This window comes from Culex pipiens, chromosome 3 (assembly GCF_016801865.2).
Source record: "Culex pipiens pallens isolate TS chromosome 3, TS_CPP_V2, whole genome shotgun sequence".
NCBI lineage: Eukaryota > Metazoa > Arthropoda > Insecta > Diptera > Culicidae > Culex > Culex pipiens.
Genome location: NC_068939.1, coordinates 173,967,296 through 173,982,294, shown reverse-complemented (window position 1 = coordinate 173,982,294; position 14,999 = coordinate 173,967,296). Strand labels below are relative to the sequence as shown.

The 14,999-nt window shown below is 34.4% G+C and overlaps 1 protein-coding gene across 1 annotated transcript in view; it reads right to left on the bottom strand.

Moving 5' to 3' along the window:
• LOC120417057 (GATA zinc finger domain-containing protein 10-like) overlaps positions 1–14,710 on the bottom strand; it is a 48,882-nt gene extending 34,172 nt beyond the window's left edge. Inside the window, exon 1 of the mRNA XM_039579013.2 lies at positions 14,348–14,710. The gene's annotated coding sequence lies outside the window, so the exon portion shown is untranslated. The remainder of the gene's footprint in view (positions 1–14,347) is intronic.
• Positions 14,711–14,999: the final 289 nt, after the last annotated feature.

Sequence of the window (14,999 nt, the reverse complement as noted above, 5' to 3'; positions counted from 1 at the left end):
TCAAAATTTAAATTACTTTCTTTTTGTTAGCACAGGGACTATCAGAGATATATGACATCCTCACATGTATCACACAAAATCCTCTGATACCCGGGAAACCGTGATGAACCACAAAGAGAAGAGGTGCCAGTTCAAATAATTGCCTTCTCGGATTCACACTTTACTTTTGCGAAATGTGAACACTGACACCGGGTGTCATTTGCAGTCGTCATCGTGCTCAGGGGGGAATTCCGAGCCGAATATTATCCCGACGACGGTCTAATTCCAAAGTTACACAAACCACACCACTTCCGGGGCTAATCCGTAATCTGATGGATCCAGTCTCTTTTGCTGGAAGGGCATATCTGTTGCTACAAGTTTTTGAAGAACTAACAGATGAGCCAGTCCCAAAACCTCACCCTCGGAATCCATCAATCATGGACTCCATTTATTGACACATTCTTTTGGGGGGCTATATTCATTCACTGGAAAAATGTCTGACAATTTTGATATTCTGTCTGTTCTTTGGAAAAGCAGCAGCAAATAATGCCGTCACAAAATCTACTACCCCCTCACAACACACTCAAGATGTGCCTGATCAATATTTTATTAAACTCTGGCCCGCCGGGAAATCGGTCTTGTCCTGTTACGTTTTCGGGGCCGACGAGCGGCGAATGTGGTTCCTTTTCTTCCCAGAAAAGAAACCCCCGGACTTGGCAAGGTAAGGTAAGCAAAGAGCGCCCACACACGCCAAAGCAAATTCGATTCCACTTTTGGGAATCACTTTCATGATGATGATGTTTCGATGGTTTCCCAAATTCTGAATCGTAGTCGGTCGTTCATGGTGGCACCAAATGAATGAATTGTTGGAAAGAGTAAAATGGATGGAATTGTCCTCAGGAGATCGTAACTTGCTTGTGAGTGGGTTTGAGAAGAGAAAGAATAATCAAGCTGAGAATATTGACACTGACAGAACACAACTTTGTGGTTCCAAAAATATCTTCTAAATCTCTGCTATACGCAATGGATTAACTTCTAGCAATCGTTTCAATCTCGATACGATGGTGATGGATACCGTACAGCAAAGTTCTAAGAAATATGTGGTCTGCTATCCACTAAAGCAGGGGTGCTCAATGTTTTTGGATGCGGGCCAAATGTATAAAATTAGTTATTTAAAAAATTAAATTACGTTATTTTAATTTAAAAGACAAAACATTTAATGTATCACTTGATGTTTTTTTTAATTTCTGTTTTTTTTTTTTGGAAATTAAAAATAATAGAAAGCAGAAAATGACAGTTGGCCATCAGTTTTGCTGATTTTATTGTATTAGGTATTTGAAAAAATGGTATTTAGCCAGGTTAAAATTATAAAATTATGGTTATGGTTATTCCGATAATTCTATCGGCGATAATCTTGTTGCTGATAATGGAACTCATCTTGAAAAAATCATAAATCGACCTAATTCAAACATATCATGTTAATTTTTTAATGCATTCACTAAGAATATATTTTTTCAAAACGAAGCTTTATTAGAGTTGTTTTTGGAAAATACTAAAATTTTCACAAAATACCGTATTTTTTCGAAAATAAACGAAGCGAAATTTTGTATGCTTTTTTTCACTTTATTAGAGTTTTATTTTGGAAAATATAAAATTTTTCACAAATTACTGTTTTTATTTCAAAAATACTGAAATTTTCAAGATAACATTTTGAATTTTTTGTATTTTTGAAAAATACGGTTATTTGTGTGAATTTTAGTATTTAAAAACTCTAATAAATTGAAAAGCATACAAAATTTCAATTCGTTTGTTTTTCAAATTATGAAAATTTGAGTATTTTCAAAAAATACGGTATTTTGTGAACAATTTTGAGTACATATTTAAACTTTTAAACTTACTAGGAGCGGCCGTGGCTGACTGGTCACGGTGTTCGCTTTGTAAGCGAATGGTCCTGGGTTCGATTCCCATCTGCTCCCAACGAGAAAGTATAAGAATTATAAATCTTGAAACTCTGAACATGAACGAAAAATCAAACTCGCTCGAGTCGGGGTTCGATCCCCCGTCCTTTGGATTGGTAAGCAAAAATGCTAACCACTAGGCCATCACGGCTTGGTGAGCTATGAATGGAAATAGGAATACTGTTACTATCAACTATATACGCGCTGGGTCCTTGTCCATTTGACAAGGGTTCGGAAGTTCTAAATAACGTTTGAACCCGATTGGTGCAAACGTTCTTCAGGGCGGGGCTTGTCGATAAAGCTGAAGTACCTCGCGCTCGGCTAGCCAGCGTAGAAATGGGTCACCGAAGCTCGGCAGAGCTAACACCTTCCAAATGCCTATGAGAGTTATTTGCATGTATAGAATGTAGATCTAAAATATACATGGAAACAACTCAATTTGTAAGAAGTGGCCGCGTGGTCCCGTTTGGTTGGTTGCACACACACACACACACACACACACATATTTAAACTTTTAAACTTACTACATTTTCAAAAAATATTAACGTCGATTAACAACCTTGATATTTGTGTCGTAAAATGAGGTTCAATAAATGGAAAAACCCTTATTTTTTAAATAATGATAATAAAAAAAGATAAGCATAAAAAAGTTTAAAATAAAACTTCATTTTGAAAAAAAAATCATTTTACAAATGGTCAACGGGCCATTTTACATTATCAGTCAAAATGGGTTTGCGGGCCACAAAAAATTACCTCTCGGACCACGCGGCCCTGCACTAAAGTGATTCTATACTAAACAAAAAAAATACAAAAGTTTTTAAACTCAAAAATATTAAGTTCATTTGAAAATTATGTAGAACATATATAAAATTATATAAAAAAAATTTGTAATTTTCCATGGAAGTTTCCACCTTCCACTCGCTGACGTCGTGGCGTAATGTTATCATTAGGGATTTACGAAAAAAAAGAACGTAAATCTTCAATAAAAATCGTGTCGTCTTTCACCTACACGAAATCCCGCATGCAATAACGGAAAATGATGGCACAAGGACGGCCGAAGCAGTAAGGTTTGACTTTCTCCACTTTGGATTATATTTAGTATTCGCACAGAAATGGAAGAACCAATAATATTGCCGGGGCGCGGGGGTGGTTATAATCGTTGACATCGCACACCGAGTTACGTGGGGACTTTTCCGATGAAATCTGGCGAAGTATGTGTGTACGGTTGAGCTTAGGCCTCATAAATCTGGGCGCAAATTGCTGCGGAGATTTGTCGAATATTGGCTGATTTAACCCTCTACTTTTGGCATTTTTTCGTTTTTTTCCATTTTCAAGAATTTATTTTCAATTTATATTTTTTTTTGCAATTTTAAATAATAGATAAACTAGAAGAGAAGTTATTGCATCAACAATTCCATTTCCAAAACGAAAAACTGATTTTTAATTCATAATGACAGTCAGTTTGCCAACAACACAAAACCGTGAACAATCATTCTAGAGTAAAAACGCCAGAAGTAAACTGTCACAGATCGCGAATAATTCATTTTGATGGAAAACCCCAACAAGACATCCCGCGTTGCAATGCTACATTTTCCGCGCAGCATCTGTCAAGCTCTAGCTTATTTTTTTTCAATTTTCGGTTTCGTTTTTAGCTCACCAAAACAAAACGCTAGTAATAACTGATGTAGGGACAACATTTAGTCTCCATCCTCCAGGGCAATGTTTGGGGGAAGGAAAACTGCCCTTTAAAATGGGAGAATGAATGTTTTTTTATTTGTAGATTATAAATTATTCTGCGGTTTTTGTTACATGTAATCCGAAAATAATAGGTTTAAAATGTTTTTATTCTATTTTTCTTCAAAAAGAAATTTCATCACTGGTCTCCATCTACATTTAAGGGCTGGGCCAGGGATGCCACTTCATTTTTTTTTTAATATCTGTAAAAAAGTCTGTGTATGTCTGTTCATTTGTCTAAAATTCAAATATATCAATTTACAGTCATGGAAATCCATCAGAAATTGCGTTTTTAAGCATTTGAAGACTAGCTAAATAAGTTTCGGTTGATATTTTTGTAATGAAGTTTTTAAAAAGTCTGTGCACCTAAAAAAAAAGTCTGGTACAAGCTCAAATGTCTGTACAACACAGACAAATCTGTGTATCTGGCATCCCTGGGCTGGGCTATCTCTCCAAAATATCATTATCGATTCAGAGTCTTCGACAAAGTTGTAGTTATTAACACCTAAACTCCCAAGCTCGAGAAAAAGGGGGAGTATCCATATAAATTCCCCCTTTTTCTCGAGCTTGGGAGTTTAGGTGTTAACACTGAAAAAATAAATTCTATTTAAAAAAAAACACTATTGCTTTGAACAATTATACAGCGTTTTTAGTAGGTAATAATGCGATCTGTTTTGCTTTAGCAAGTGGTTTTTTTTTTGGCTTAACCCTCTACTGCCCAAATTTTTTTTTTCGCAAATATTTATTTTTCCCGTGTTCAGGAGGTCATTTTGAGCAACTTTTGTTCTACGAAAAACTTTACTTTTCTTGTTTTATGTTTTTCTTGTTTCATTTTAAGTATTATAATTTTCATTTATCTTGCTTAGTTTTTGTTTGTTTTTGGTAGTATTTGGCCTATTCTACCACCTAATATAATTACAATTTGCCTATCTATTTTTTTCACGTTTTTACAGTCACTTTTTAAATTTTTTACATGTTTTTCACATTTTCTGCTATAGAATGGCACCATCATCATTTAAATTGCAAAAAAACGCGTAGAAGCATAGTCTGGGACACTACAAAAATTACTGCATACTTCTTTTTACTGAATATATAGGAAATATTAGTAAAACACACAGCCAAAGTTGACCCCTAAAAACATGTCAATTTAAAAACATTGGCAAAGTCACATAAAACAAGTTAAACTTCCAACCCTAAAACTTTTGTAAAATTTTAGGAGTTCTTCTTTCCAATGCTTTTTAAAGATCAAAAATCGGTTGGAAAATTGATTTTTGGCGATTTTTTAGATCGAAGCCCGTCTAAAGGCAAGGTTAGGTTGTAGAGGGTTAATTATAATTTATGAAAAAAGGTATGAGAGTAAGCTCGAAAACAATCTTCAATATATTTTTTTAAATATAAAAATTATTGCAGTACTGATGTAACAGCATGAAATTTTAATGAGATTTTTTTTTCGATTTTTTAAAGGTAGTTTTTTTAGATGCAAAGCAATATTATATTAATGAATGTTTTAAACGACGTTGTTAAACAATTAGAATTATCTTGAAAAAATTAGGACTGGAGATTTTTTTATCGAAAAATAACTTAAAATCTAGCGTGATACAAAAAACGTGCATTCAATCTGAAAATTGGAAAGAAATTGAAACCAATGTTATACCTAAATTTAAAAAGCATTGTAAAGGAGAACTTTTTTTTAGAAAGGTTTGGGTTCATTGATTTAACTTGTTCGTGTGTTTTTGCCCATTTTTTTAAAATGTTTTTTTTTCAGGTATCAACTTGTGATTAAATTAATGTTCACTACTTTTTAAAGCAAAAGTAATATCCAATAATTTTTGGTTTTGTCCCAGATGCTTTGGACATACTTTTTGCGATTTGATAGCAGAAATTATTTCGATAAATTTGTAGATAATAGAACTATTCAGAAGAAAAAAAATAAATACAAACCAAAAAAAAATCTTAATTTAACTTTTTTCACTAAAATCTTAATTTCCCAAAAAAAGTTATTTTTTATTCTCAATTTTTTATGTTTTGGACTCAGAAATACATTTTTTTGTGCCGGAGAAGTGCATAATCTGGTTCCAGAGACATGATTTTTTGTAAAAAGTTATTTATGATAGATATCGAAATGCCGTTATCTAAATTTCACGAAATCATAAAAAAATATTTTGAAAGGTTTTTATAGATTTTTTTAAAAAGAGCTCCGTTTTGGAGTTATAATAATTTTTTTGCAATTCCGTCGTGAAACTACTTACTTTTCCTGTCATTCTTGAACGACGAAATAGCCTACTTTTCTGTACCAAAAATAACAGAATCGAATAGCAACACTTTTTAAAATAAATGCTGAAAAGTTGAACTTTTCAGCACTTGTTTCGAAAAGTTGAACTTTTCAGCACTTGTTTCGAAAAGTAACACTTTTCAACATTTTTTTTATTTAAACGATTTATTGACAAAATACATGAAAATTTGACTTAAAATTTCACTCAATGGGTGTTTTTCGGAATTGCAAAAAATGTTGTATGGAACTCGTTGCAAAACTTGTTTTTTCAGCACTCTTCGTATTTATCCAACTCGGATAAATGTACGACTCGTGCTGAAAAAATCCACTTTTTGCAACTTGTTGCATAAACTACTATTAGGCTTTTTCGGTTAAAAAAATATAAAAGCTTATTTTATTTACAATTTTCTCTCTGAGATCTGAAGTTTTTGAGATACATCCTCACAAAGAATTCAAATCGATGAAATTAGTTTTTCTAAGTGTCACCTTATTAGCTTGTAATTTCAACTGAAAATCTCTCGAAAACTATTGGTTCGATTTTCAATGTTAAAAAATGAAAATTTTGTGAAATTTTCTGATCTTTTCAATAGAATAATTTAAAAATTTGGTTTAAAATATGAAATGAGGAAAAACATCTATTTGTAAACCTTTCAAAAGTTATACCTGTTTGCAAAACTGTAATTATTTTTCATTGAAAAAATCCCAAAAAAAATGTAAAAGTTTATTTCATAACATTGAAAATCGAACAAAAAGTTTTCGAGATATCTTCTGTTGAGAATTACAAGCCTAGACGGTGACATTTAGAAAAAAAACTCATTTTCATCGGTTCGAATTCTTTGTGAGAATATATTAGAAAAACCAGCTGTCCAATTTCCAAAATTTTAGAGAGAAAATTGTAGGAAATGTTCTCAGCTATTAAATATTTATTTTTTTCAGAAAATAAATCGAACATATTTACCCAAACGTGACTATAACTTATCAAACAAAATGTAAAGTATTTTTTAAATTGCAAATTCACGTCAGTTAAAAAAAACATTTTTTAAAAAATGTCCATTTGTCCACAAAATAATTCTTTTTGCATATCGAATACGAAGACGAAATTCCATTTAAATCGAAAAATACCAAGATCGATTTGCGAAAACGGAAAAAACTATTCACTTAAAAACCGAAAAAATACTTAAAAAAATATTTAAAGAGACCAAAGAGGCAAAATATATTGTTTGGAAACTGTAAAAATAATTTGCTCAAAATAACCTCATAAACACGAGAAAAAAAATCTTATTAGATAAAAATTAAAAATCAAATAAATTATTTGGTGATAGAATGTGTTCCAATCGGAACGAAAAGGAAAAAGAAATTGATGAAAAAATGCAACAGATTTGCTAAAGCGTAGATAATTGCTCATCTCAACTCAGAGTTAAATTTACATGAATTTGTAATAAACTAATAAACTCAAAATTCTCAGAATCACATTCAAAATATACTAATTTAAATACTTTGTAAATATGTGAGAATTAATTACCTGCGGCATATAGCATGAAAATGCCACGTAACATGTGAAAATTGCCAGCAAAAATTATGTACAACCCAAAAAAAAACACATGCCGAGATACAGTACAAAGACACACGTCTGAATCCAGGAGCTTGCGACGGCCATGTCCATGCGGAGGATGGGGGGTCTGCGTCCTACTTGGAAAATTATTCCCCACGGCGATCGCAAGGAGATGTTCTTTTGCAAACATGGGAGCAATTTTCCACATGCAGCCTTTTGGGATTTTGTTGTTAATTTATCTTTTACTTATTCGCGACACAATGTAACAACATTTGGATCAAAGTTTTAAGTTTTTGAAGATAAAAATCAGCGAATAGGTGAAAATCAAGCTTTCAACGTTATTTATTCGCTCAAGTACGGTAACCACCTTGATTGACCATTGCAAACGATGTTGGCACTGTCATAGTACCCAGGGGAACCTTCTTGGTTTACTTTTACACAATAAACAAAATAATGTTAAAAAAAACAAGATTGAAAAAATTGCTTTAAATTTATCTAATTTTCAATTTATTTTTACACAAGATTTTTCCGTAATAAAATATTTTTTCCAAAAAGTTTCAACTGTGTCCAACCGGTGAAAAACAGACCAACACGGAAGACAAGCAAATCAGAATTTGCGACCCGCTTTTTTCCCACAACGATAACAACCAGGTCTGGTCTGGAAAAATGAAAACATAAAACTGGATAGGTAGGGATATGGAGGCACCACAAGTGCGGCGGATATCAACCATTTGCATGCAGCATTTCCGGTTGAATTGTTTCTCGGCTCTTCCTCCCTGGTGGTGGCAGCAGCATGCATGCGGAGCAGTTTGCGTGTGGACTCTTTAGAGTCTTTAGAGAGTAGAATTCATTTGTTTTTCTTTTCGGAAATTTTTGCATTGTCAAGATTTACTTTTCTATTGCATCGCCACCCAATTGCATCGTCGTCCTGGTTGGAGACGAGAGGGAGCCGTACAATTCCAGTAAAGTCAGTAAACAATTCCAAGAATTTCCTCTTTCATTTAGCTTTCCTGTGATGTCAAATCAACCAAAATGAATTTGTTGGCGATTGAAAATCGTCTTTGAAGGCGAATGACATTTGGCAGTCAATGGGATGTATAATCTGATAAAGATTCATACGATTATGGAAGGCTAGTGAATGAAGAGATTGGAGACATATCGATATTATGAAACTTTAGGACATAGATTATACATTATTTATACAATCCAAATGTTAAGAAAAGCAGGTTTGTTTGCAATAACAAAAAAATAGCATAGTGTGCCCAAGAAACTGATTTTATTAATAAAAAATTAAAAAAAAAACCTAAAATTCAAGAAACCTTGGAAGTTGTATTGGAACAACATTACAACCAAACAAGTTCCGGAAAATGAAAAATTATTCGAACTTTGAACTATATACATTTTGAAATAGGTTCATGTCGTACGTTAGTTTTGTAAAATGTTTTGCTGCAATCTTTCAAATGCTTAAATCAAGATAATTTTGATAGAAAACGGGGTGACACATTAAAAAAAACTAATTTTCAACTAAAATTCATTTCTGATATCGGCGGATTGCTTGGTATCGTTTTATTTCTAGAAAAACAATAAACTCTGTGTCTTATAATATGTGGACCCTATGATCATCAGAATTCCGGGGTCCGGGTTCAACCAACGCACAGTGGGAAAAAAGGGCCCAAAAAATTACCGCAACATGATTTCGCGCAAACCATCGATTGCTATACACCAAAAGCTTCGTTTTTGCACCAGGAACAATAATCCGATGAAAAATCGCACTGCACGGACTGGTGGCCGGAGTACAGGCCACCGGAAGATCCGGATTTTTAGAAAAAGTATCAGACTTATCCAGTTGTGAACAGATACGCTTTCTTCTACCATGAATAGTCATGCAAAACAATCTTAGAATAATATTAAATACCATAGGACTCATCGGAACCGGTTCCACGGATCTCCGGTGGCCACATCCGAACCATAGTGGGTAACAGTATAAACTAGTCGTGCGACGTATCAAACTTCCTGATTTTGGATGGGGACATGAGATATACACTCCCCTTTTAAAAACATGAAGTTTGATATGTCGCAAGAGTGGTTTCAGGAATTTGCCAATTATGATCTCTGGATGTGGCCACCGGAGAACTTGGGAACCGGTCAAGGAGGCAAAAATACATCTTAAAAATACTCTCCATCCAAAATCAGGACGTTTGATACGTCGCACGACTAGTTTATGCAGTTTCCCACTACGGTTCCGGATGTGGCCACCGGAGATCCGTGGAACCGGTTCCGATGAGTCCTATGGTATTTAATATTATTCTAAGATTGTTTTGCATGACTATTCATGGTAGAAGAAAGCGTATCTGTTCACAACTGGATAAGTCTGATACTTTTTCTAAAAATCCGGATCTTCCGGTGGCCTGTACTCCGGCCACCAGTCCGTGCAGTGCGATTTTTCATCGGATTATTGTTCCTGGTGCAAAAACGAAGCTTTTGGTGTATAGCAATCGATGGTTTGCGCGAAATCATGTTGCGGTAATTTTTTGGGCCCTTTTTTCCCACTGTGCAACGTTTCTTGCTCATTTCAAAAGTATTTCAAATACCTTGGGTGATGGAATCGATTACCAATTTAAAAAAAAGTTCTATCGTGATTCGCAATAGAACATCAATATGAACTAAATTGCCATAACTTGAGATAAGGTGACCAGACTCATTGTAAAGGTTTTTCAATAACCTTTCCAACGATATGTCTCAAGATAGATCCGGACATCGTTTTTATAAAGTTTACTGCGACCGGCTTGAAAAAAAAAAACATGCAATTTTTTTATGTCTGAAAAGGGTTAATAAATTAACAAAAAGTCTGATTGGTCTCAAACCGGTTTGTAAATAAAGCACATGTTGCTAGTTTTCACATAAATATATCAAATACATGTTCACCACTTTTGAGTTATAGATGCAGTATTGCTCTAGGGAATGTAAACTTTAAAAAAAAACCACAAAGAAAATAAAAAATGAAAATAAATAAATGAATGAATTCCAAATTTGAAACCTTAATTTTAAAACAAAATTCAACTATTCAAAATATTTTCATCGGCAAATTATACCTCTTTTGAAGATATGTGGTCCATAAAGCTGAGGGTTCGTTCAAATATTACGTTACTTAAATTTCGGCATATTCAGGTATCCCCCGTCCTCCACGACAAATCAGGAAAATGTTCGGAAAAAAATCGGACAACCTTTAGTCAAATGAATGCAATATCAATATCTTTCTTTCTCTACGAGAGTATTATTTCACTTGAAACTGTGTAATAGATTCAAGCTACTAGGTATTGGATATTTTTTCTGTTGAGTAATCTATAATATTTTTAGCCTTCGCAAAATTGTTTTCAAAATTTTCAAAATAAAATTCCACAGAACTGGCAGTTTTCCCACCAAATTTTGCATATCAAAATTTAGAAACCAATTACGAAAATTAAGAAAAGAACGGTTTGTATGCAAATATTTTCTTTTAATTTTTATCTATTTCTTTCTAAATGGTTAAGAAAAAAAACTTTTTTTTAAATCCATCGATTTGAATATTTTTTGTAATTCTAGTCGAATACGAAATAAATATAAAAACGTTGTCCCGCCCGTTTGGATCAATCAAACTGCGCACTAGACTCCAATCCAGAGGTCGCCGGTTCGAATCCCGCGGCGGGCGCTCTAAAATTCTTTGTGTAAATATGGGTATTCGACGCCGTCGCTCCGTGCCATACTCTCGTACACTTAGGAGCCCAGGGCGGCGAAGTCCTTGTAGATAAAAAGGAAGACACTAGTGGTTGGTACTAGAAATGGTGGCCGACAGCTATAAAGTCAACTTCGTTACGTGTCCCGGATTTTTATTTCAATGGCGAAAAATAAAACATTAGTTAAATTTTCTTTTCTTTCCAGTTAAAATAACGCTTTCAAAAATATATTTAGAGCTTTAATGCTAGAGCTTCTACTGTCTAAAATAGTAGTTTAAGCAACAAGTTGCAAAAAGAGGATTTTTTCAGCACGAGTCGTACATTTATCCAACGAGGATAAATACGAAGAGTGCTGAAAAAATCAAGTTTTGCAACGAGTTCCATACAACATTTTTTGCAATTCCAAAAAAACACCCATTGAGTGAAATTTTATGTCAAATTTTCATGTATTTTGTCAATAAATCGTTTAAATTAAAAAAATGTTGAAAAGTGTTACTTTTCGAAACAAGTGCTGAAAAGTTCAACTTTTCAGCACCCATTTCAGTGCTGAAAAGCAGAACTTTTCTTCATTTATTTTGTAAAGTGTTGCTATTCGATTCTGTTATTTCTGGTACAGAAAAGTAGGCAATTTCGTCGTTCAAGAATGACAGGAAAAGTAAGTAGTTTCACGACGGAATTGCAAAAAGATTTTTTATAGAAACAATTATTTTTGAGTCGATACAACATGAAAAGAATAGTGAAATTTTGATTGATTTTAAATTTGATTCCTCATCTGAAAATTAATTTTAAAAAATGGGTTTGACGTTTTCATAAAATTACGATTTGCACTGCTTAATGAAAATTTAACATCGTGTTTTTTTTAACTCAAAAGATTACATTTTTAGTAATTAAAAACAACAATAATTCAATTCAATTTGTGTTTCATTAGTATTTAACAGTTCTGCCTCAGGATGTGACATATGCAATACAGAGATTTAAAGAACCTTTCAACTGAGTTCAATTCATAAGCCTTTGCATGACCTATTTCTAAGATAAGATTTTGAACATCATAAATGATTTTATTGCGCAATTATAATTACAGGTGAAAATTAATAAACGGTTATTTTTAAGATAACTAGTTCTTTTTCAAGAGTCCTAACATTAATACCTACAAGTTTTTAAAAAGGTCAAAAACCGATAAAAATCGTGCCAATAAAAAAAATCAAAGAAATTGCTGATTCTTTGAAGAATTGCACTTCTTTAATTAACACGAGCTTTTTTTTTTTAAAGAATGGGGCGCAAACACCGAAGAGTGTTTGAATATTTTGTTAATCTTTGTTTTTTTTTCACCCTGGTTTTAAATTTAATTTTTGATAAAAAAAGGAAAAAGATTTTTAGAACGTTCTGATAAAAAAAAGCTTTATGGAAAATAAGATTTTGGAATTAAAAACGATCTAAAAGGCTCTGTTTGAAACTAGTGCTAGCGTATATTAATTGATATATTAAAAATAATACTTGTATCAAATTCACACATTCAAGTTTTTTTTTTTGATACTCAGTTCAGATTTGAAAACATTGTAATTTGATGTAAACAAATTCTGAAAAATACAAATTTGGTGTAACGTAACAGAGTGAACCCTTAAAAGTCACTTTTCAATAAAAGTGGAAAAATAAACGTGAATGAAATAAACAATCAATGTATTTTTAATAATTTACATTTTATTGTATTAGTGTTTCAAGGAAAATTTTATATCATTTTTTTTACATATTTAACCTAAAAGATGAATAAAATTCAGCTTGTTTAGCAAAATTTGTAACATTTTCTTATATTCTAGGCACCCTAGCGTCCATTAATGGTCAAACTTCCCTACGAAAACGAAGTTGACTTTATAGCTGTCGGCCACCATTGCTAGTACCAACCACTAGTGTCTTCCTTTTTATCTACAAGGACTTCGCCGCCCTGGGCTCCTAAGTGTATGAAAGTATGGCACGGAGTGACGGCGCCGAATACCCATATTTACACAAAGAATTTTAGAGCGCCCGCCGCGGGATTCGAACCGGCGACCTCTGGATTGTGAGTCCATTGCGCGGTCCGATTGATCCACACGGGCGGGACAGAAACTTCCCTACTCCTAGTTTTATTTTCCATTTCAAACCATCCAAATCAAAATCAAGTTAAATCTCGAAAACATATTATTCTAGCTAGGCCACACCATTACTAAACCATATGATTTTGTAGACTGGCATCCCCCGCCCATGCCGCCGGAAAGTCGGCATCACTGTCTTACCCCCACCCCCCCTCCTTCCTCTCCTCATCGGGAAAATATTAACTTGTTTGATTGCCCGCACGAATGACTGGAATCGACAGCGAAATTGGCTCCGAACAAATAGACAAATGTGCAATATGTGCAAATGGCAACGGACCAACTGTTGCGCGGGGTTAAATAGATTTGTATTTGTTTTGATAAAATGCAAATCATGGCTTCAAAATTGATAGCCATGTTTAAAAAATATAACTGGAATCGAAACTGCAAAAAACTGCTTTTTCTGTTGTTGTGTAATTTTAGTTCAAAAACTGATCATTGCATGAGCAAACGATGAAAACAAATATAAAATACGGGTTTATTTGTCTACAAAATATTCTGTAATAACGCATCCAATATCCTTTCCACTCGTTATTTACCATCCAAAAAAAAGGATGTTATCATCCCGCCTATACCAACATCTCTTCCCTTTCAAGAGAAGAGGGGGAGGAACATATTGCGGGGGTGTCGGAATGATGTTATGGCTGTCGCTGCCGCTGCTGTGACCCGCACTCGACCGAAACGGAGGTGAGCGCGAAAATCGATTTTCACCATCATAATGCTTTCTATGCTATTTTTTTTGTTTTTTTTTGTTCACCTCAACCACCCACATTATGTTGTGGGTTGATGTGGGACATGCCATCGAGGGCTTCAGTAAAGAAGGGGTGGAGGCGTGGGAGGCTGCCCCTGGCAGACATTGCCCGGAGTCCCAAACAAAGAAGTCGTACAACTATTGGTGCGTTCTTTTTTGTTGTTGTTGTTGTGGCTGTTTCGATCAGTCCTGTAAACTCACTTCGGGAAAAGTCATTGACTTCTGCCAAGAATCTGTGTGCTTGGGTTTAGCTCGGAGTACTTACATTACTGTTTAGAATATTACATAATCTAGCGTGCAGGACAGGACTCCTAATCAACAAATCTGTTGAATCGATAGCTGGCGATGCTGGCGTTCTTCTTCACCAAAGATTTTCCTAATCCTTTTTTCTCACTCAAATGGAAAACCACTCGACACTTTGCCGAGGAAAATTTTCACTCGGTATTCACGTGCCAAACACACAAACTCGCACTCCCTCGCGCACACGTCGTCCACCTTCGTCCCGTGCAGCAGCCCCCTTTCAAACCGGAAAGGAAACAGGACGAAATTTCCGCTTCTCGTTAATAAAATTTCAATTAACAGAGCGACACGGGAACCGAAAAAATCAGAGCCTAAAACTTTCGAAACGAAAACTGACTGACAGTCGCTGTGTCGCTGTCGTCGTGGACAAACAACAACAGAAGGGCACTCACTTGTTATCCTTTGGGGCAGATTTTCCTTGCACGCACACTACGATCGGGGGAACTCACTCATACAGAAAGCTAGAGCGGGTGGAAAACTCCGTGAGTGACTCACGTGTGGTGAGTGGAGTGTTGATGTTTTCACCTTCTTTTTGTTTAGGCTTCTTGTATTTAACTGCTCCGGTTGTCGTTCACAGAGCTTGAAGTTCACTTTGTGGAACCAACGTGGATCCAAAA